Source organism: Equus asinus, chromosome 8 (genome assembly GCF_041296235.1).
Source record: "Equus asinus isolate D_3611 breed Donkey chromosome 8, EquAss-T2T_v2, whole genome shotgun sequence".
Classification (NCBI taxonomy): domain Eukaryota; kingdom Metazoa; phylum Chordata; class Mammalia; order Perissodactyla; family Equidae; genus Equus; species Equus asinus.
In genome coordinates this window covers 14549712-14571858 of record NC_091797.1, presented here as the reverse complement: position 1 = coordinate 14571858, position 22147 = coordinate 14549712, and the positions used below count along the sequence as shown (strand labels likewise).

Genomic DNA, 22147 nt, shown 5'->3' with positions numbered 1-22147 from the left:
AGGAGTTGAGTGCTCAAGATCTCGAGTTTGAGATGTCTATTGGAAACGTAGAGGAAGATATTCAGCAGGCAGGTGAATATGTGGTTCAGGAATTCAGGAAACAGCATTCCTGCAATTAAACTGATGCTGTGTTCAGATATCCTGGAAAATCACCAAAAAGTCATTGAGCAGATTGTGACAAAAATTGCAGTAAACAAAATATTTGCCTTACAGTTTGATGAATCTAGGGATATTTCCAACCATTCCCAATTAATAATTTATATCCCCCATTACAGCACAGGAAACAGCATTATGTTAAAAATTATAGCATTCAAAGACTTTTCTAGGTTTGTAACTGGGGAAGTGATTTTCAAATTTTCCTACTTTTATTTGTGTTGACTGGGCTTTCTTTGGGGACAGCGAATAGAAAAGTCTGTCTGTGGAGCTACCACAATGGCCAGGCATGAAAGGGGCTTCTTTCGTCAGATCCATGCTTTAAACCTTAATGAAACTTGTTTTATTCATGAACAACCTTGAGTTGCCAAAATGTTGAGCCTGAATTTACACAGAACGTTGGATGTTTCCTTTAGGTTTGCAAATGTTACGAACTTAGGGACACTGAATTTCATTTTTTTTGAGATGTTTGAGATAATACCCATTTATTGTTGCATTCAGAAATAAAACGAGTTTCCCAAAAAGGTGTATTAACATGTTTAATAAAGACAGATAGGTGGCATTGAATAAATTTATTTAAGTTTATTCTGGCTGATTGGTTTGACTATAAAGACTGACTTTGCCAATCAGGTTATACTGGCAAATACTCCTAAAAATTGAATGAACTAAATCTACGGCTGCAAAATTTTTTTGGAGGGGGGAGGGATTACCCCTGAGCTAAGATCTAATCTTCCTCTTTTTGCTGAGGAAAATTGGCCCTGAGCTAACAAGTGCTCATCTTCTTCTATTTTAGATGTGGGACACCTGCCAAAGCATGGCTTGACAAGTGGTGTGTGTGTCCATGCCTGGGATTTGAACCAGGGAACCCCAGGCCAGCAAAGCAGAACACACGAGCTTAACTGTTACACCACCATGCTGGCCCCTATGGCTCCAAACTTTTGATGAATATATATTTAAAGTACATGATGAGATTTTCAAAGTGTTTTTCAAAAATATCATATTGACAAGCATGCTTTGAAATTAATAATATTTAGGTTTTCTAACACTTTGATTGCATTATAGTAAACAAGACGGCTCCACGTGGAAGAGTAACTGCTACAATTAACAGTCATTTAATGAGTCATGGTACTACCTTCTCGGTTTTATCCCCAGAAATTAAAAACATAACTATGTCAGGGTCTGTGAGGGATCTGGGATTTTATCCTACTTAAAAGCTAATAAACTAGTCTGTTAAGGTTTCATGGATGGTGGAAAAGACATGAAACTTGTGGGTCAGAGACTATGGCCTTTATTACTCTTGGCACAGCAAGAAGCCTGGCATGATGATTGTTCGAATTGGTTTCCTATGTCATTCAAGTCCCATGGGGGCAACACAAGAAGATGGATGGACTTAGATGCATGCTGTCTACACTGTGGATTTGTATCACACTGAGCTTGGGGGATTCAACACTTTTATAGCAAGCAGAAGCAAGCTTGCTCTTTGACTGGGTAGAAATGCTACCTCATCTCAAGGTAGCTCACTGCCCTGAGAAATGGCCCAGATAAAAAGCAGCCAGAGCCTTGTCTTCTTGGCATAGTCAGCAAGGATATGCAGGGAAACTCAGGGTCCATGGCAGATTGCCTCTCCCAATAAAATGCTCTCAGAACTGGGTGACAAATTCTTCTGCAAGTCATGTAGTTCCCACTTCTTAGCTTTCAACAAAATTGAAGGAGAACCTCATCAAGATGCAAGTGACAGATCATGAATAATAATTTTGATAAGAAAATACTATTACAATTTCTGCCATAAAATTCACCTGTTGATCAAAGAATTTTGAGAAATTGCCATCATAAAATTCCTTCCATTTCCACCTTCTTATTTGTGCAAACAAGTGCTCTCAGCATTCATATCTGTGGAAAATGGAAAAGAACAGGAGTCAGTGTCAAACTTCCACTCTAACAATAAGTAACATCCGTCCAGGGATATACGAACTCATGGAAAAGTTGTAAAAGCCCTTTCAATTTCATAACAGATATATTACCAATAGACATTAATTTTTATGTTTAGTAATTATCATTTGCAACATATTTATGCCACTTTAAGTAACTGTGTACTAGTAATAATCATAACGATAATTCAATCCAAAAGAAAAATGTTAATACTTAGCTCTGTAGTCACAGGAAATTAAAACAATTTTTATTTTGACTTTTAATTAGAAAATTTTCATCTTAAATTTAATTTCAATCTTTGCATATACATTTGTTGTAGCAAAATCTGATACAGTAATTAATAAAATACTTTCAAACATAATACACTCATTAGGATAAAACTTGTTATGGGAAATAAAACAGAGTAACAGGTTCCAGGGGAAAAAAAAACATTACAAAATTCCAACTGTTTAGAAGAGTTTGTTTTCATATTCCTTCAACGAAAGATGATGAGTGTCTGGATTAGGTTTCACTGGATACAGTTAAAAGAATGACATAATATTTGAACTTAAAATGTCAAACTTATACCAGAAATTGTGTCTCAAGTAATTACAGTTTAAAAAGCCAAATATAAATTTAAAAATGTGTTAGAGAATATGTCCTTTTTCACAATTATTTTAAGTGGTGCACAGACAAAAAAGATGTAAGCTACATTTTTTAAAATAATAATCTAAATGCAGAAAACCATGACAGAATATGAAAGACAAAGAAGACAACCCCTGCCGTTAAGGACTTTAGCATCCATTGGGGGTAAACAGTAGTTTTGTGAGTATTAAATGAGAAAATGTGTAAAAGCATGGAGCTGTCCCGGGCCAGGGAACCGATAAAACTTAGTTTCCCTTATATTTAACTAAGTTTTTTCTTTTTTTTCTGCTTTGAAATCAAATGTCCTCTTGTTAGAGAACACGGGGAAAAAGTCACATGACTAGTAATTAACTTTCATTGAATATTTTTTCATCAGCTGAAGAGAGTTAAATCAGCTTTCTAGTTTCTTTCAAAATCTGGACATGCCTCAAATATTAATTTTAAAAGAATGCGTAAAGGAGGGAGGAGAGAGAGGGAAAGAAAAAAGAAGAAAGAAGGAAGGGAGAGAGGAAGGAAGGAAGGAAAGAAGAAAGGAAGAAAGGAAGGGAGGAAGGAAGGAAAAAATGAAGGAAGGCATGAAAGCTTTTAAACGCTACATGCACTGTCTTTCCAAACCAAGCAACTGTGATAACTTTTGTGTTGATTGAAGCACACATTTAACCAAATGAATTTTCCGTTGTTCCCACCTGTTTCCCAAATAGTTCAACTGTTCTGCCTTTGACCTGGTTTGGCTCCATCCTACATGGAATGTCTGCTCTTGGAATCCCCCACCCCTGGGCTCCTCCACCACAGAGTTGGCCGTAGCAGCAGCTGGGAAAACCTCCTGGGGAACAGCTGGTGTCCAAGGCCCCACATTTCTGCCACGACCCAGGGCGAAGGGTAGTTTTCTGCAACAACAGTATTTGGGGACACATTTCATTAAAATAACACTTCACAGTTAGGTAGTACTATTCCATTGGCAGATAACTGTCACAATCACCATCTCCTTTGGTCTCACTAGGTCTTCAGAACAAACCTGGCAGACTCTGTAACTTTCTGAGTCAGGAGCCAGAGGTCTGGGCCTGGGGTCTGACTCCAGCTCTGACGCTGATCTCTTGAATGACGTTAAGGGGAAAATCAATGTAACTCTCAGAACTCCATGTCCTTACTACCAAATGAGAAGACTGGATGAGATGATCTCCCCTTAAAATGAACATTTATGGACAAAAGCCCAAAGCAACCTTCCCCAATCAACTCTATGCCCCACTGAATGAAATTCAAACTGATCGCTTACCTCAATGGCACTGCTCACTCTCCCCACTCAGATACAACCAAAGCAAACCAAGAACCACCTTGGGATACCTCATAGCAAACATGCGACCTCACTGAATCCTCCCAACACACCTAATAAGGAAGGTAGCTCAGCTATTGTTACCTCTAGTTTTTAGATGAGGAAATTGAGATGAGAATCAGTGATTTGTAGCAATTATGCAGTAGGTAGCAAAATCCTACCTTGCAGTTCTGGGGAAACCAAACCATCTTTGAAATGCAACAGTTAAGACAACTTTATTGCTAACACTACCTTCGTGAGCATCCAGCTCCACAACGCTGACAACTGCCAACCATTTGGTTGAAAACAGGATCATCAACAGGGGCACATGAAACTTTATCTGATCTCTGATCCATACATACAAACCAGTTCATGGGGCCATGGATGCCTCGATGTCAAACTTGACTTTTGAGCATATTTTCAATTTGCTAATTCCTTCAGGGAAGCGATGGCATCTAAATTGAAACCTTCACCTCCAAGTGGTTCTGCCCTGTGTGTGCCCTGCACATCCTTGTTGATTTGTTTCTCCTGTATCAGGGTGGGTCTCTCCTTGACAACTGGGGGCCACATTTAGCCAAGCAGCTGCCCATTGGCGTCTAAAGCCTGCAATATGTAGTTCTGGCAACATCTCAAAGGATTTATTATTATCATCCTATGATTTCATTATTATTATTATCACCCTTATGAAATTCGGTAGCTGAACCCACTATAAAGCATTAAGCCCATGTTTTACATGGAACAGAGTTCTCTGCATTCCCCACACAGTTGAGGGATTTTCCCCCAGTTTCTGCTCACTGTTGGAAGGCTCTAAGAGGTGGCCTGCAGCCATGGATAAGTCAGCCCGTGTATTCCCTCCAGCCTCACTGCCCTCTCCCAGTGTCACCTTGTTGGGGAGAAGGCTCTCCAAGGGGCTCTTTACCAAACAGGAGGCAATTAGAATGCAAGACAAGGAGCAAAGACCTAGCGATCAGGGGATCCAGTTCTGTAACCGAGAGCAAGTCTCTTTGCTAACCTGCGCCTTGGTTTCCTCATATACTAAATGAGGTAACCAAGCGAGATTATCTGGAAGATTAATCTTGAAGATAACCTTGCTCAGACTAGCTCTAATTTTACCCATTTTTTGGCTTCTGGAGATTTCCACAGGGAAGAGAATCTTGTGAGGAAAGACTCACGAAAAGATCCTCCGCACTCCTTGCTTCCACTTCTACTTCATTGAACAACTTGCCTTGTTAAAAACCAACCTGGTTTACACAAGACTTTGGGGAAAACAAAAGTAACTCTTTATCAGGGAAATCAGAATTCCTCACCTAAAATGTGCTAAGTCAAAAAAAAAAAAAAAAAAGAAAGGGAATTGATTAGGAGTCCTAAGACGTGGGTTTCATCCCAACTTTTTCAATAACTAGCCATGTGGCCCTCAGCAAGTCCCATCACTGCTCTGTACTTCTGATGGCTCATCTTCCAAATTTGAACACCAATACCTCTCTGGTTTACCTATGCCAAATAGCCTTTGAGGCTCGCGAGAAAACGTGGCTTAAAAATGTAAAGTGTAACCCTAGATACAGATAAGTCATTAAGTGAAGGTTACTTCTCTCTTTTGAACCTAGATAAATCTCAGAAGAACTAAAAGATTAATACAACATTAAAAAGATGCTTATCTTCCTATCAGTAGGGTGCCTGGTGGGTTTATATTTTGTTGTAGAGTTTTAGCAAACCTCTTTATACAATTTGATTTAACAAACATTTATTAGGAGCTTACTGTATACCTTACATCCTGCTGGAGACAAGGGAAGAAATCAAAATAAGTATGAATTTGACTTCCAGGTGTTTATAGTTCTATAAATTCAAGACTTACACACACACAAAATTGTAAAACAAATCTTAAAACAGTAACACGACATGTCCCAGAGTATACAGACCTATAACAAATGCTTAATCCAGCCAAGCTGGGATCTGAACCTTCAGCAAGGGGAAAGACTGGTGTTGACTAGAGTTTGAGGCAGGCTGTGTGAAGGAGACAGAACTGGAGACAGATTGTCATTGAGTGGGATGAGAACTTTCCTACGTTTATGACAGTAGACCTCCTACGTTAGAACAAATGCCAGAATTAGATAAGAAAAAGAATGTCCACATTTTGAGGATTGAAGAGAAATGTTTGTTTCTCAACACTCATTAGCAGCAGATTTCAGACTATGGTTTTCCAGCCGATAATTATCAAAGAATCCAAATTCAAATTCATTTAAGTTACAGAAATTATAACACTATAGCATCACTCTTTTTAACTTGTTACCTGTAAATGTGTGGTCTAAAAGAACTCTAAAAAAATCAAGATTTTCTACTATGAGTCTATTTTCTCAAAATGGCTGCTTCATGCCCAAGGCCTTCCCCAGGCTGACCCCTTCACAAAGCATTAGAGCCAGCCGCAGGTTAATTAGTATTTCCCGAACACACTCTGCACATCCCTGCTTCTATGCTTTTACTGAAATTGTTCCCCACTGTGGGAAAGCCCTTCCCTCACCTCTTCAGGTATGTAGGCCCTCCCTATCTTCAAGACCCAGCTGGCACCCAGCGTCCTCCATGAAGCTGTCACTACCCAGTCCACCACTTATCAATCTCTGCTTCTGGATGCCAACTGTACTTGTTTTCTGTAATATCAGTTTGCAATGACCATATTTTTCTGCCCCCCACCCCGCTGTGGATTCAAGTTCTGCCCCCAAAAGAACATGTTGAAGTCTCTCAAGGCGGGGAACATAGACACTTCTTTGTATTTCCAGTGCTTGATCTCAGACACTGCGATTTGGCAGGCATTCACTAAATACGCATTATCGAACATCTAGTCAAGTCCCAAACTAGCCACATTTTCCATAACTCCACCACAACCACCCTCCCATATGAAAAATGGCCAAAATAAGTTAGAAACAAGCTAAAAGGGCTGTATCTGAGGTGGTATGTAATGGCCTAACCTAAAAGAAACCCAGGAGAAAGAGATGGGGATTCATTCACTTGAAAAAATTGATGTTCTTACTATCTAAAGTAATACATGCATCATTTCAGTATATTTCACAAACAGAAGCATTCATATAGATCTGCCCATCTGAAAAAGGATTTAGCAAAGGACATTTCTCCTTGCAATGGGACAGCTGAAGAGGTGTAATTTAACAGCTCTCAGAGGCCGTCACTGTGGTGATTGAGGTGGACAGAAGGCATGGACATGACCAAGGCCCTTAAAAGACACAAACAGGTGGGAGAGTGTGCTGGGGGTGGGCAGAGGGCTGCAGAGGACAAAAAGGAGGAGGCTCGCCTTCGGAGAGCAGAGACGGGAGAAGGCAGACAGCGAGACTGCCCGAGGAACGGGAGGAGAGGGGAGGACAGGAGATCCGAAGCTAAAAGCTCGGTCACATCTAAACAGGACACAATATGAGGTAAAGCTAGAATGAAGGACAGGATTAAAAGAAGGGAAGAGAAATGAGTGGACAGGGCACAGAGAGGGAGAAATGACAGACAATCAGGAAAGGGAACGTGCATAAAGGAAAGACAAAGATGATTTCTCCATGTGTGACCAGAAGGAGGGCGGTTAAAAAGAAAGAGAAAGGAGTAACAGGGAAAAGGGTCTTAAGACGGAGACAAAAGAAGCAAGCAGTGCACAAGTCCTAGTTAAATGCTTAGAAAATCACCAGGCTGTCGGGCTGAGCTGGAAGACGAGCCCTAGCCATACCCAAGAGGGGACCATCAGAAAGACGGAGGCAGGCAATTTAAGTAGCTGGTTACTAGGTAAAAATGAAAAAAAAAATTGAAGAAGGAAAAGGTGAGAAGCAGAAGAGGGAAAACCCAAAGGACACACTGGCCCAGAAACCTTTTTAACTTTCTGTAAGAATCTTCAAGGCCCCAAACTAGGCCAAGATTCTGACTGACATTTCTGAGCTCACCAGCTGCTGTTTCCTTGAGAGAATTCTGACAGGAAGGCATAGAAAGGCAAGCCAACACTGCCAGCGCTGAAAAAAAATAAATAAATAACAACCGTGCTCTGAGCACCTCAATGGGGCCGAAAGCTGTCGGAGAAGGCACACAGCTGAGAAGGACCCGCCTGCAACTTTTCCCCAGGTATGTACCGAGCTGCTCCCGCGGGCTTCTTTCTCCTCTAATTGTCCTCTGGGCGTTCCTGCCTGGCCCATCTGTCTTTCTTTCTTTGTGAATTTTTGGGAAGCCCTGCAGGCGATCTGCTTCTGTCATCTGGAGCCAGCACGGCAGCGTCTATAGGGGCAGGTGAAGCTCCACGTTCTGCATCTCACACCGGCGGGGGAGGACTACTAGAATCCAGATCCCTCAGGCAGTGCGAGGCGAGGTGAAATGAATGAGAGAGATCGCCCCTGCCCACATTATTGGTGCATGGGAATGACTTGTCGGCTGGTACTGACAGCGGACTCGTTTCTGTGTGCTGGGGCTTAAAGCAAAGGCAGGCGCGGGGAGGAGGGTGGGCGTGGAAGACAGAGGGATAAGGAAAGCTCAAAGGGGGAGATCACGCATAATCACCCTAGGGGCTGTTCAATTACCTAAAGAAGAGCTAAGATTTTAGGAGTGATGGATGAGAGTTTGACAGCGCATGACCTTGAACTTGCTGCTTGCCCTTTCAGTGCCTTGGTAAAATATTTTGAATGTATGTTGAAATTTTCTTCAAAGTAACTCAAAGGAATTTATTTCTGATAAGTAATTTATCTCCAATGTCAATCCTTGAATGGGAGTAGGTTTTGGATGACCTCACAGATGTCCCCACTAAGACAATGTGAAGTGTTACCTCGTTTTTAAAAACTAAGAAACTCAGTCCCTCAGCAATGTGTTTCTTTGGAAAACTAGGACAAGTACCAGATTCTCCTATTTGTCCCCTGGACCTTAAGCAATTCTTAATGCTCACTCAACTTAACAGGCGCACTTAAAAAAAACTTAAGAAATTTTGGAGCTAAAGAGCTTTATCATCATTCTGTATTATTACGTTCTATTACGTTGTATTATCATTATGATCCCTTCACGAATACAATATGAGGTCGTATGAGTCAGTGGACCCTCTGTTGGGCTGTCTTCTCAAGAAAAACATTCACCTCATTTTTTATCCATTCTTCTCCAAACTCCACTTAAGTTTTATTGGTAAGAACTGGGAGGTGAAGGGATGGGCCCAGTTATTTACAAGCCGTTAAGTGAGAACCCTTGGTAACTTCACAGATGGGCTTCCCCTCTCTTCGTAGTGTTGACCATCTGTCTGCACCCTCATTGGTGAAAGCTCCTACAACCACACTCTTGAAGAGGGGTCACACCTTCCTGACTTCTGTGTGGCTTTACTCTTCTTCTTCACCTTCTCATTTTTAGGAAGGTCAGAATGTAAGAGTCCCATTCCTTGCCCTGAACTGTTGAGTGTCAGAAACATTGCACTAGAACAGTGGTTCTCGAAGTGCAGTCCCCAGACCAACAGCATCAGCATCACCTGGGAAATTGTTAGAGATGCATATTCTCAGACCCAACTCAGACCTACTGACTCAGAAACTCTAGGGGTCAGAGATGGCAATCTGTGTGTTAGCTGGCCCTCCAGGTGCCTCTGGTAGACTAAATTCAAAGGTTAAGATTTTTTATTTCCAGAATCCACAGAGCTCGGATCCCCTTACAGGTGCGACTCTGGTCACCTACAGGGCTATAGCTTCTAAAGGAGACCCTTCCACAAAGAACAACCTCTCCGTCACTGCCTGTGTCCTTCATCCATAAAATATGAATTATTATAATGTAAGTTACTTGTTACAGCACTGAGAACAGTGCCTGCACACAGTAAGTGCTCTCTAAGTGTGGTGGTGGTAGTTTTATCTGCTCCACCCTTACCGAGCAAAGGCCTTCACTGGGTGGTGTGGGAAATCAAAAATGAGGCAGTCAGGATGCCAGCCCATATGAGAGGAGATGCACGCGTTACAGGGACACAAGGAATCAGACCGCTAGGTGAGATGTGGTAAGTGCCCAAGTACATGTGCAATAACAGGAACTAGACAACTGGAAGAAAATTTTATGGAGAAAGTCTTTTGAGCTGAGCCTTAAAGAGGGAGTAATGGTGAAGATGGGCAAAGAGAAAAGAACATTCCAGGTGGAAGCTGAGCATAGAGAACATTGGAAAGATAAGATGTCAGTGGTCCATTGTGGACAGTAGTACCCGCTCCCCTTTCTGTTGTTAATATGTTAAATATTCGTGTTGTGGAGAGGGATCCCCCGTTCTGGGTCTAAACATTTGTCACCATGTTTGAAGAAATTCTTCCTTTACTCCAAACTAAGTCATTTCCCTTAGACTGTTGTAAGATGAGTCCTTTCCAGTATTGATGATTTCATTACTTCAGTATCCGTGTCTCTCTTTCTTGTTTATCATTAGATCAATGTTTTTCAAAGTCCCACTTGCAACAGAACAAATCAGGAGTGGTTGCAAAAAGGCAGATTCCTGGGCCCCAGTCCAGATGGCTTATTTCAGCACCTTTAAGAGCAAATCAGAATAATCTGCATTTTAACAGCTCCCTTGTGATTCAGATGTTCACTCAAGTTCAAAAAGCAACTCTCCTAGAGCTGTTCTTTCTCAAATTTGCTGAGGGTTGAAATCACCGTGGGCGTGCTTGTTAAAAATATGGACACCAAGCCCTTCCCCTGGAGATTCTGATTCCCTGGCTCTGGAGTGGGGTGTAAGAATGGGAGTTTTAAAAAGTGCCTCTGGAGCACCAAGGATCAGGCAAGGTTTGCGAAATACGGCATATCTGAATGAAGGTGTGTTTTGGGTTGGAGAGGTCAAGTCGTAGGTCAGCCATTTACTAGCTGTGTGATTTGGGTGAGTTTCTTAAGCACTCTATGCCTCCACAGTACTTAACCTGCTGGAGACCATTTCATCCTGTGTAGTAAGACATGCTCCACAGAATTGCTGGAAGCAACATAGTAAACAGCTTAGTATGATGTTGGCTCCCTCTCCACGCTTTGCCCCATCCTCCCCAGAAGTGCCTGCTCCAGCTCTCCAGCTCTGATGAGAGGCAGGGCAAGGACAACAGTGACGGCAAAATGCCACCAATACTCACCTCTTCTGAGAAAGGTGGCAGGATGCCTGCAGGGAGAGAAGATGGGCTTTCGAAGCTGGCCTTGTTCCTGGCTGCCCCTGGGAAGTTAAAATGGGACACACGCCCATGACTGAATCAATATTCAGAACTGGCCGGTCCTCTAAAAATAGCAAGACGTTCTGGCTGAGCCTTAGGAAAAAGAAGGTCCTACCCCAACGTACTACCCCATACTTGCCTTAAAAGGAGGGGCCTCTGCTTTATTTCCTACCTCCTCAGCCAGATGATGGTAAACCACAAATAATTTGGCTTGTAACTTGGTGAACTCCAGCATAACTTGTTTCATGGACAGCCACCAAGAACACCAGCAGTGATTCCAGTGTATAAGGTCACAAGTGCTCAGACTTTGGGGTGGCCGTATCTTTGCAGACGCTCCTCCTGCAGACGCTAGAGGAGTTCTAATCTCCATAAAAGCATGCAATTTTGATTATAGTTTAAGAAATTAGTACCGATTGTTTAAAACTTCCCGGCCTAACTGTGGGGCAGAGAAAGGATAGGGAGCGCTAAGATGCCTAAATTCGAAATTCAGAGAATGAGACACCGGTGATTTTTCTTCTGCAGGAAGTCCTGATTTCCTCTCCTCATCCAGCATACACATGTCTAACCAAGGTCAGATCTGTTGTCAGAGGGCAAAGGCCTTGTGGTCAATAAGGGGACACTCAGGGCATCTCATCATCTATATTGTTTCATAAAAGTCCTGAAAATTTTGTCAGAAATGGTGCTGATGGATATCTTTTCTTAATAAATCCTTTTCAAACATAGCAAAATATGAAAATTTTTTTTTAAAAAAAAAGAAACCAAAATTGTGGGAGAAATATTTTTGATAATATTTAAGCTTTCCCAAGTATCTTAGAACCACCCCTTGCATAACAATTGTCATCTGAATGAAACTAGTCAATCAAATATAAAGACCTTCATGTGCTGAGTAGTTTCAGTTGCTGTATTTATATTAATTAATATTAAATAATAGTCATACGAATTACTTATTAGACATCTAATGCTGTGTTCACAGCATGTTACATAAATCTACCTCATTGAAGCCTCCTGTTGAGTCAGTATTATTATTCTCACTTTACAGATGAGGAAACTGAGGCTCAAGGAGCTTAAGTAGCTTGCTCAAGGTCATAGAGCCAGAATGCACAGATGCCCCGGCCATGCTCTTCCTCCCCACACCCCTCTGCCGCCAATAACCTTGAAGATTACATGGTGTTAGTCTATAATCCAGACTTCCCTCTGTCTCAACCCACCCTTGATTTTTCCCAAATCTAAGAGGCTTTCTGAGGACGATTAATGCGAAATCACCATCCTCACTTCTCTGTAATGTTGTGTCTGAGTCATTTATGTTCAAATACTCCCCTGCTCGGAGAGAGAAATAGGAAAAAGAACTGTGCCTGCTGTTTACATTTCTGATGATACTTTTACTGTTACTTAAGTTCCAAATGCTGTAAAATGGTACTTGATTCTCAAGAACAAGGGAAAGGACAATTAATTTAAGGCTTTCAAACAACTGTCTGATTACAGGGCAGAGGGAGGGAGAAATAAATCTTGCTTTCAATAACATGGTGAGTGACATTTTATATTGCCATCGGCCTGTTCTAAGAAACTCAAGACCCTCATGTGTGTTATGTCATTAATCTCCAACCTGCCCCATGATGGGCAGATGGGGTTACACAACCACTATTTGCAGATAAGTGGCATGGGATCCGGTGCAGAGAGGAGGGACAGAAAGGTGGGGACTTCGCCAATATCACATAGCACACAAGTGGCCAAGTGACACACCAAAACTCCCCATTCTTCCTATTAGCATCACCTGCCAAAGTCAGAAGATTTGGGCAGGTAAGAAACCAAACAAATAGTATGGAAAAGACCTACATGCGCCTGCCATATCAATGCCCTTTGCCCTGTGCAAAACTCAGAGAAACGTGCCTTTATATTCCATCCTAGGCTTCCTTTCCGCATTTATGCCTCGTCTGAAACGTTTTGATTTTGTTGTCATTGTTCGTTTTGTTTTTCCAGCCCAACTTTCACTCCATTTTCTAATCTGTTCCATCGATTTCCTTCCTTGCATCTTGTTATGACCAGGGAAACCAGGACGAGTGTTAAGACAAGACTTTTGTCATAGGTATTCCCATTTCGAACTTGACCTTTGGGTTCACAATTCTTTATGTGTTCTAAGTCAATAAGAATTTAGTTCCTCAGACTCAAGAATGATCAAGTAATTGGCTATTAAAAGTTTTTATTGTTGTTTTTTTTTCCTGAAGATTTTGAAGGCAAATTTTGACTTTTTGACCATATGAGGTTGAGCTTGACAAAGACAACAACTCACACCCAAATTGGGGACATTCTCACAAGTGGATGGTTAGCACTGTCTTGGTTATCTCACATCATTTCCCTGGAAATCTATTTCTTTTGTATTCTTACATAAATTGATCACCTTCTGGGCCTCAGCTGGCTCATGAATGGCAAGTCTATTAACGCTGGTTCTTTCTAGTTCTCTGGACCAAAGAACCCAGTGGTCTTTCTCATCTGTGCAAACTTTCACTTCTGAAACTCACATGCCAAACCCTTTGGAAGATCTTGATCTGACAGGTTTCACTAGTTATAAGGAAACTTGTCTCAGCTCCTAAGTTCCCTGATTCACTGGAAGAGATGAGACCTTTTAATCTTCTCAAAGGCACAGCCACAGCTTCTCCTTGGCCCCCCGCCTCTCCTGCCCATCAGCCGCTGCTTTTGATTGACCACTGTCCCCAAACCTGGGAGAGGAAGAGCAGCCCCATATTCTCACTCATATGAAGCCTGCGCTTGACTATGGGAGAGAACCATGTTTTCGTAGCAGAAGCTCATATGGCCGCTGGATTGTATTATATGAGTTATTGGATGACTCCCAAGGTCAGCCAGAAACATTTTAAATGGGGTGCCTAGGACATTTACCTATTTTCCTGAGAAAAACTATGAATTCTAAGCCACCACCAGCACCAGCAAACCAAGTGCACAGCTGCAGAGGAATAAACGTGCACAAAGCATAAAGCCCATACTGTTTCCTCCCTCCCTTGCTTCCTTCTCAACTCCTACCCTGCAAGTCTATCTCCATGGGTTGGTCCAAGACTGTCCCTCCAACCCAATTAGTTTTTTTAAACGATTACCATTTATGTATATGTAAACCAGTTCATTTCTATGACCCTCATCTGTAAAACCAGATAAAAATAATGGCGATTTCACAGAGTAGTGAGAATTTAAGGAGCTCGTCTAAGCAAAGCACCCCGAACAATCCCTGTCATAGAGAGGATGTTTAAAAAGAATTTGTTCTTATTTTTATGACTTTTATTAATAGATTTCATGAACTGCCCTTGTCAGTGCCTTCAGCCTCAAACCTTCTTTGGGGTGCAATTCTTCTCTTCGCACACTCCCTGTTTCCTGCCAGAGAATCAGATGCCATGAAGCTGAAACCCCCACCTTCCTCCAGCCAGGGTGGCCTGTGCAGACCCCGAGGGGCTCGGCAGCTGCCAACGTCCCTCACTCTTTCACAGCTCGGGCCTCACAGATTGTGGGGCAGGTGATGGGCTAGGGGAGAAGAAGCCGAACAAAAAGATCCTTTCCACAATGAACAATTGGGCTTGGAATGCTGTGCCGGCAGCTGCGGCCCATCGACATGCGCCCACGACAGACAGACATACAGTAGGAAACTGGGGGGCCTGGGAGTTCTAAGCAGGAGTTGCTCTCTGTGCATGTGCAGAATAGTTCTCTTGGGTTCTCTCTCTCTTTTTTAACTTTTGCTTCATGGGATTCCAAACATTAAAAAAGCATCATATTGAAATATATAAGCAGCAGCTATTAAATTAATGAATACTAATCACAAAGATTATCGCTACACCCAAATAAGCCGGTGAAAGTTGTCTGCCATTTATTTGTGAACAAACAGTAAAGGAAGAAATTAGGTCCCAAAGAGTGCCACCAACCCTCACAATAGCTGTATTCCAGGATGGTCTGGAGGATGACAGGACGGATGAGATAAGTTCCCAGTGGTCCCTCCCTCTAAGCGTTGCCCACCTAGAGGAGGAGGAAGGATGCAAGTGGCCCACATCTGAGATGCTGGGCTGCATCTGGACGACAGAAGAAGCCAGGCTGGAGCCAAGACTGCTTCCCGAGGCCACATGCTTCTTTATATCCCCATACGGATTACTTTGCTATGGAATGTAAGGAAGTGTGTGGTTTCTGCAAGTGCCTCTTCGCCAGCCCCACGGTCGCCCCCCAGAGCACAGGTTTCACCTTCTTCCTCATCAGGGCTTTGCACCAGAAGCTGTCTCCCTCACCAATGAAGCGACGGCCTCTGAGTCCCGTCTGATGTCCTCTCCCACCCGCCCTTCCCTCCTTCTTGAGGTTTCACCGCTCAGCCCAAGAGTCAGGCACACTGGTTGTTGTCCTAGCTTCCCATGCCCACTAGGCAGAGAGAGGCCACATCATCTAAAGGTTTTCCCCGGAATCAGCCCTCGCCCTCCAAGCTCCTTCCTCCAGTCTTTTTGTTCCTGAAAGATGTTTCTACGAACCAGACTGAATTGTAATTCCTTCCACTCCATCTGTATCACTTTCTTTATACTCATCTGTGTCAGTGGCAGTTTGCACATTTCCAAGGGCTTTCCTTGCAGATAGGCAGGTGCCGTGAGACTCAGGAGACTACAGCCTCAGGTCACACAGTCAGTCCTCTGACCCTGCTCTGCTCTCCTTTCCACTTCACATCGCAACCCTGTCACAAATCAGCGTGGGGTGAGGCTGTTTGCAGAAAAGCTTTGAGGTGCTAAAATGGTGATTCACTCATCTGATTGGCTAAGTTCCTTTCTCCTCCCTTCCCTGAACCACTGAGTTCCCACCCTGACCCTAAAGAGCCTGAACCCACACCACAAAGGAGTTGGACTTACGAAGGGAGGCCCTGAGCATGAGGAGAGACTGGTCACCCAAGGCTCAGGCCATCACCTACCCCAGCATTTCAGAATGAGCCAGGAGGCTGATGGGATCTCCCTCCCTCACTTAAACCCCAGCTCCAGAATGGCTTCGTGAGTTCCACAGCTCTGCTTCCTTGTTGTTAGGGTGAGTATGTGTGAGATGAGGGCTGGGACCACACGAGAATTGTTACTATGAGTTCTTAAACAGAACCATGAAAGGATTTGACCTACATCTGCCAAGATGCACAGGAGAGGGCTATAAAAGTGAACTGAGAAGCAGCACAACGAGGCCATGGGAAGAGGTGGACAGGGAAGGATGACTGTGGAGTGGCCAGAGACGACGGGACTATTCCCTCAGAGGCGACAGCACCCAGAGCACACTGGGCCAAGCCCCCACCAGGCTGCGGCAACACAGGTGACACCACCCACCCACCTCTTCCAGACACCGGGAAGTTGTCTAATGGTCTTCAAGGGCATGCCAACCTGTCCTGCTTGGGGGTTGAGGACTCTAGAAGAACATGGGGGAATTACTAGAGCTGAGGCAGCTGCAGGACTGAACACAGAGACACAGCTTCAGATCAGCGATTCTCAACTGGAGGTGGTTTTGCCCCTCAGGGCTCATTTGGCATTGTCTGGGGACATTTTGACTGTCACAACCAGGGGGCTATACTGGCGTCTAGTGAGTACAGACCAGACATGCTGCTAAACACCTGACAAGGCACAGGACAGCCCTCCACAGCAAAGACTTATCTGGCCCAAAATGTCAATATGCTGAGAAACCTGCTTTAGATAGTGGGGCTTTCAATGAATAAGGTCTCTGACATCAGCATACTAGGGCACACCATCTTCCGAGGAAAATCACTGCCCTACTCTTAAGAACGTTGGTTCATCTTCCTGTCTGTAAATTAGGCAGATGCCTCAAAGTTGTGCTTCTTTCCAGTGACAAGCCTTTCCCTTTTCTAAATCATATCTGCTCTAAAGATAGTTTTCCCTTCAGAGCCTTAGGTTGATTTCATGTTGTCTGCTCAGAGACTGGGGGTGTGTTGTGTGGGTGCAACAGGACGTGAGTAAAGAAGACCAGAGGTAAGATGATGAAGAGTAATGTCCTGGTTGAAGAAATTGCACTGCAAGAGACTTGTCTTTCTGACTGACGAGCTGGATGCACGTACTTTTTCCATCCTGATGTCAGACTGTCTGGCTGACTTCCCCCTCCACAGCTGCCTACTCCTCGCTCCCCAGAAGGAGCTGGGGAAGGATGGTTGGGCTAGGATGAGGTTAGCCAGAGGAAACGCTGGTGAGCAGTGGCCCCAAGACACCTAAGTCATTAGGAGGAGGAGGGGAAAGTTAAGATGCCAGACAGCTGAGCTAGTAGGACACGTGCCAAGGAAGAGACGACTCAGTACAAGAAAGAAGCTTTGCCATCATCCTGCCCAAGCCATTCTAGAACCAAGCCATAGCTGGTGGGGCCCCTGCTTTCCCACCACCACCACCACAGTGTGTTTCACCTAGTTACCGCTTCTACGGTGCCTCACTGAGTGCTTTGATTTCTGGGACATCTTATTTATTCCAGACAGAGCTCCTAAACTGGGGTCCTGCTTGGCTGGGTAAACCAGTTCTGGTTTTCCTGATCAGCGGTTTCAACAATTTCAGACATGAAATGAAAATACTTGCAGCCGAGGGAAAGGAAACGTGTGACGGACAGTCTGGAGTTGAGAGTGAAACTCTTGGCCTCACAAGCAGTCAGAATTGTCTCTAGGACTCTCCCTCAACCCCTGAAAGTGTCCACTGTGCCGCAGCGGACTTAATGTTGAGGACCTTTCCTTTGGTATCACTAAGCCTTGCAACAAGCAGGCGAGGTGGAAGCACTGATGCTCCCCCACTGTACGGATACAGAAACTGAGGTTTAAAGATGTTATCTAACTTCCTAAGAGCAAAAGCGCTAGGAAGCATCAATGAGTTCAAACCCAATAAGTGTGACTCCAACGTCACACGGTTTCCACTCCATTACATTTCTCTTTGTCAGTGAGAGGAAATAAAATGCAGGCACACCTGCCCCCAAGGGAGAAGGGCAGCTTTCTGGCATCCTACAAACTATCCTTCCATCCTACCTTTTCCCCACCTGCTCAAATACATTTGTCTTTGACAGATGGCCAGACCACCTGTCTGGGGAACATCTCCTTCTTAATCAGCTCCCTGCCCCCTCGATCGCACTTTCGTAGAAACAGGGAGAAATCAGTGGGTACCTCTGCTAGTCCAGCCGTTCTCAAACTTTAGCTGCATCAGAATCACCTGAAGGGTGTCTGGGCCCACTCCCAGGTGTTTGACTGGTAAATATTGTTTCTCCTTTGCAAAGGCAACCTACAAGTTCCTACATATTGGAATCTAGACTTCTCCTTTAAAATCCGTAAGAATCAAAGTTATCACCACCTCCCTCGAGAAACCACTTAGTCAGTTCTGCCCATTTGTTAAACCAAACCAGCTCAATGTCTATCGGTGGGAGAATGACTAAATAAAGTCTATTATATTCACATAGTAGAAAACTATCAAACAATGCAAATTAATAAGCTATAGCAGCCACATCAATATGGATGAATCTTGCAAATGTCATTTCAAGTGAAAATATCAAGTCACATAAGAATACCTGTGATAGGCTACCATTATATTAAAAACAAGTAATACACAAGCTATAGAGAAGAGCATTTAAATTGTAAGAACAAAAGGAATAGCAGTTATCTCTGAAGGGAAACTAAAGAGATAAATTAAGAAAAGCATTCGGGAAGGCTCAACAGTGTTGGTAAAGTTCTTTTTCTAAGATAGGTGATTGTGGGTATTGGTTTTATCATTATGTGTCATAACTACACATGTATTACATTGTTCTCTTATAAATACACCATATTTGAACAAAAAAATGATAAAATTTATTTTAAAAATTAAGATGTAAGATATTCAAAATATACACACCAAAATGTTGAATTTATTTTGGAAGATGAGACGAGAGAGAATTATGGGAGACTTTCATTTTGTCATTCTACAATTTTATATCATTTCGGTTCTTCACAATGTCCATATTTGAAAAAGGAATAAGGATCAAAGAAAGAAAATAAAACAAAGTCATACAATGCAAAATACAAATTGGGCATGGTTTTCATAAATCCTGTGAGAGGACATTCTGGGCAAGGCGAGCTCTGGGACTGGATTCGTGCTAATGCTGGTTCTCTCTGTGTTGCAGGCTCGGACAAGTGATGTTCAGGATGTACCAAAGACTCTTCACACTAGAGGCTGCAGTCACCTCCCAAGGAGCTGCCCCCTGCTCTGGCTGGTCAAACGGAACCAAGTCCGTCTTCCTGAGAGGTTTGGTCCCCTTCAACCAGCTACAGCAGGGCTGGCAATGCCCAGTCCTTGGAGAAACAGAAGGAACTCACGTGTGGCTGAAATTACCTGCTCATACTTCCCTTAAGAAAACCACTCTGGTTTTGTTATCATAGTCTCATGAGAGAAAAGAGGAGCCCTGGCTTCAAAAGTGAGAAAGCTGTGAAGGCTCAACACAGAGAGCTCTGTGCCTTTGTACCCACAACTAGACCCAGTCACACACTCTTGACATACACAGCAAAGATTTTAAGAATGGAAATTGTGCCAGCCCTGGGCCAACCAGGGGGAAAACATGAGACACACAAGACAGGGCCCCTGCTCATAAGTGGTAACGGTCTAAGTAAAGAAATTGGACATATAAATATGGCCCAACTTAACGGAATTGCTAGTCAGAGCATGGCTAGTTCCAAGACGCGATTCTTCTTATTTAGTCCACCAAACACACCTGGCACACTGTGTACCATCAAGTTTCTATGGATCCATTCAGCCCAAAATATCTATTCCTTAAGACATATATATGTGACTCAGTTTCCTGATCTGTAGAATTGGAATAATAATCATAGCACCTACCTCATATGGTTTTATGTGGAATGAAGTGAGAATACAAGGAAAGGAGTTAGAAAGCTCTCAATAATTGTTATCTGTTATTAAGAGGAGATCCTGACCTGTCCTTCCAATTTCTCTTTCAAGATTTGTGTCTTTGACAGTGCACCTGGCAATGTGCCCAGAACTTAGATGTGCTCAGGAACATTTGTTTGAATTCCAGAAGCACATGTGTTCACAAGCCACCCTCTGACACAATTACGCTCGTATGATGCGTAGAGCCCACCGCAGTCTCCACACAGGGAAGCCTGGGGCTCACTGGCATGTAACTTGGAGGCAGGAAGCCTGGGTTTTAACTCTGCCCCTCTCATTTGTTAGCTGTGATATAGCCTCTCTGAGCCTCCATTAACATTGTATAAACCTTAGTTTCTTCATCATAAAATGGGGACAACGACACTTAAAGTTAAGGATTTCAAAAGATAATGTTTGTGAAGAGCCAAATATTATTCCTCAAGAGATGGTAGCTGCTGTTTTGTTGTTGTAAATGGCAACAGCTCAAGGACAATGTTGTGGCCACAGTTACCTGTAGCTAAAAGGGGAAGACTAGATTTAAAACAAAAAAATAGAAAACCTCAAAAACTAAAACTTCATTAAGGGTATTTTTCTATTCTAACTGTTAATTCTACTGTCATGTAGCATGTATTCATCCTTGTATATGTTACTAGTAGGTAATAATTTTTACTAAAAAAAATGCTTCACACATGAGACCGACAGTAGCATATTAAAGAAATATCTTGCCTGGAAAGCCTTCATTTATGAGCTGTTGAGATGCTAGTCTGGAACCACGTGTCCTCCTGAGTACATCAAGGCTTCAGAGTGGGTATTCCAAAGGTGTGGAGTTTAGACATAAGCAATGGAGCCAGACTGCCTGGACTCAAATCCCAACACCCTCTCCCCCACCTGCTGTGCCACTTTGGGCAAGTTGCTTGACCTTTCAGGGCCTGCGTTTCCTCATATGTAGAACAGGGATATTATTAATAGTATCTATCTCATAGGCTTTTCATGAGAATGAAATGAAAATACATGAAAAGATATAAAACTGGTGCTGGGTACATCATAAGCTTATAGGAGTTTTTGTCTTTGACAATGTACCTGAAATATTCCTGAAACGAAATTGGTGTTCAATAAAAAATTATTTAATAAATTATCGCTTTCTATTTTTCTTGTTCTAAACCCATACTATGAGATCTTGTAATTTCTGGGCCAACTCTTTCAGCTTTTCTCTTTAGATACAGCACACTGTGCACACCAGGAGTAAGGGGTGGGATGCTGGCCAGCTCTCTCTGCCTTCCCAGTTCTGCAGTGTGACGGAGCTTCCCCGAGTGCTAGATGTACGCCACAGTGGCTAGAGGCAGGGGGATCCTGAAGCACGGTGACGGAGCTCTCAAAAAGACACCTGGGAGGACAGAAGGGTTAACAGATGTAAAAACAAATATGGCATGGTCAAAGACCAGATGTACTTGACGAGGAGGGCTCTTCTCCATCTGGAGACCAGAGGTCATGTAGGTCAAGATGAGATGAACAATGGCAGGTGCAGGCAGTGGGAGGCTAAAGAAAGGGTCACTTCCAATTTGGGATTTTATGGCTAAAGTACCTGATGAAACTGGACAGGACCATATAAGTCTAAGACTAAATAATGTCTTCCCCTATGTTAGAAAGAAGACCACCTTCACAGCTTGACCTGAAGGATACCTAGCTAGCCTCACTACTGGGTGGTTTTGGAAGTGACTCTGCACCTATGGCAGGTCATAAGACTTCCAACAAGGGTCAGAGAACACAGGGTAAACATTACTATTCAAATTCTTCCACCCTTCCCTTTGACTAGCCCATCTTTGAGGGCCACAGGATGGAAGGAGTTCTAACCACAGCCTGCATCCAAACTTAAGATACCATACTGGGGGGCCGAGTGGTTGAGTTCGCGCACTCTGCTGCAGGTGGCCCAGTGTTTCGTTGGTTCGAATCCTGGGCACGGACATGTTACCACTCATCAAGTCATGCTGAGGCAACGTCCCACATGCCACAACTAGAAGGACCCACAACTAAGAATATGCAACTATGTACCAGGCGGCTTTGGGGAGAAAAAGGAAAAAAATAATAATAATAATAATGAA

General features: G+C 43.2%; 2 long non-coding RNA genes across 2 annotated transcripts; one reads left to right on the top strand and one right to left on the bottom strand.

The window, feature by feature from the left end:
• Window positions 1-684: 684 nt before the first annotated feature.
• Window positions 685-8259, bottom strand: LOC139045823 (uncharacterized). Its single transcript, XR_011504949.1, has 3 exons — window positions 8122-8259; window positions 3393-3593; window positions 685-2043 (listed from the first exon to the last, which is right to left on the bottom strand). It is a non-coding gene; the product is annotated as an uncharacterized lncRNA (long non-coding RNA).
• Window positions 7231-21183, top strand: LOC139045824 (uncharacterized). Its single transcript, XR_011504950.1, has 2 exons — window positions 7231-8113; window positions 8217-21183. It is a non-coding gene; the product is annotated as an uncharacterized lncRNA (long non-coding RNA).
• The last annotated feature ends 964 nt before the right edge of the window (window positions 21184-22147 follow it).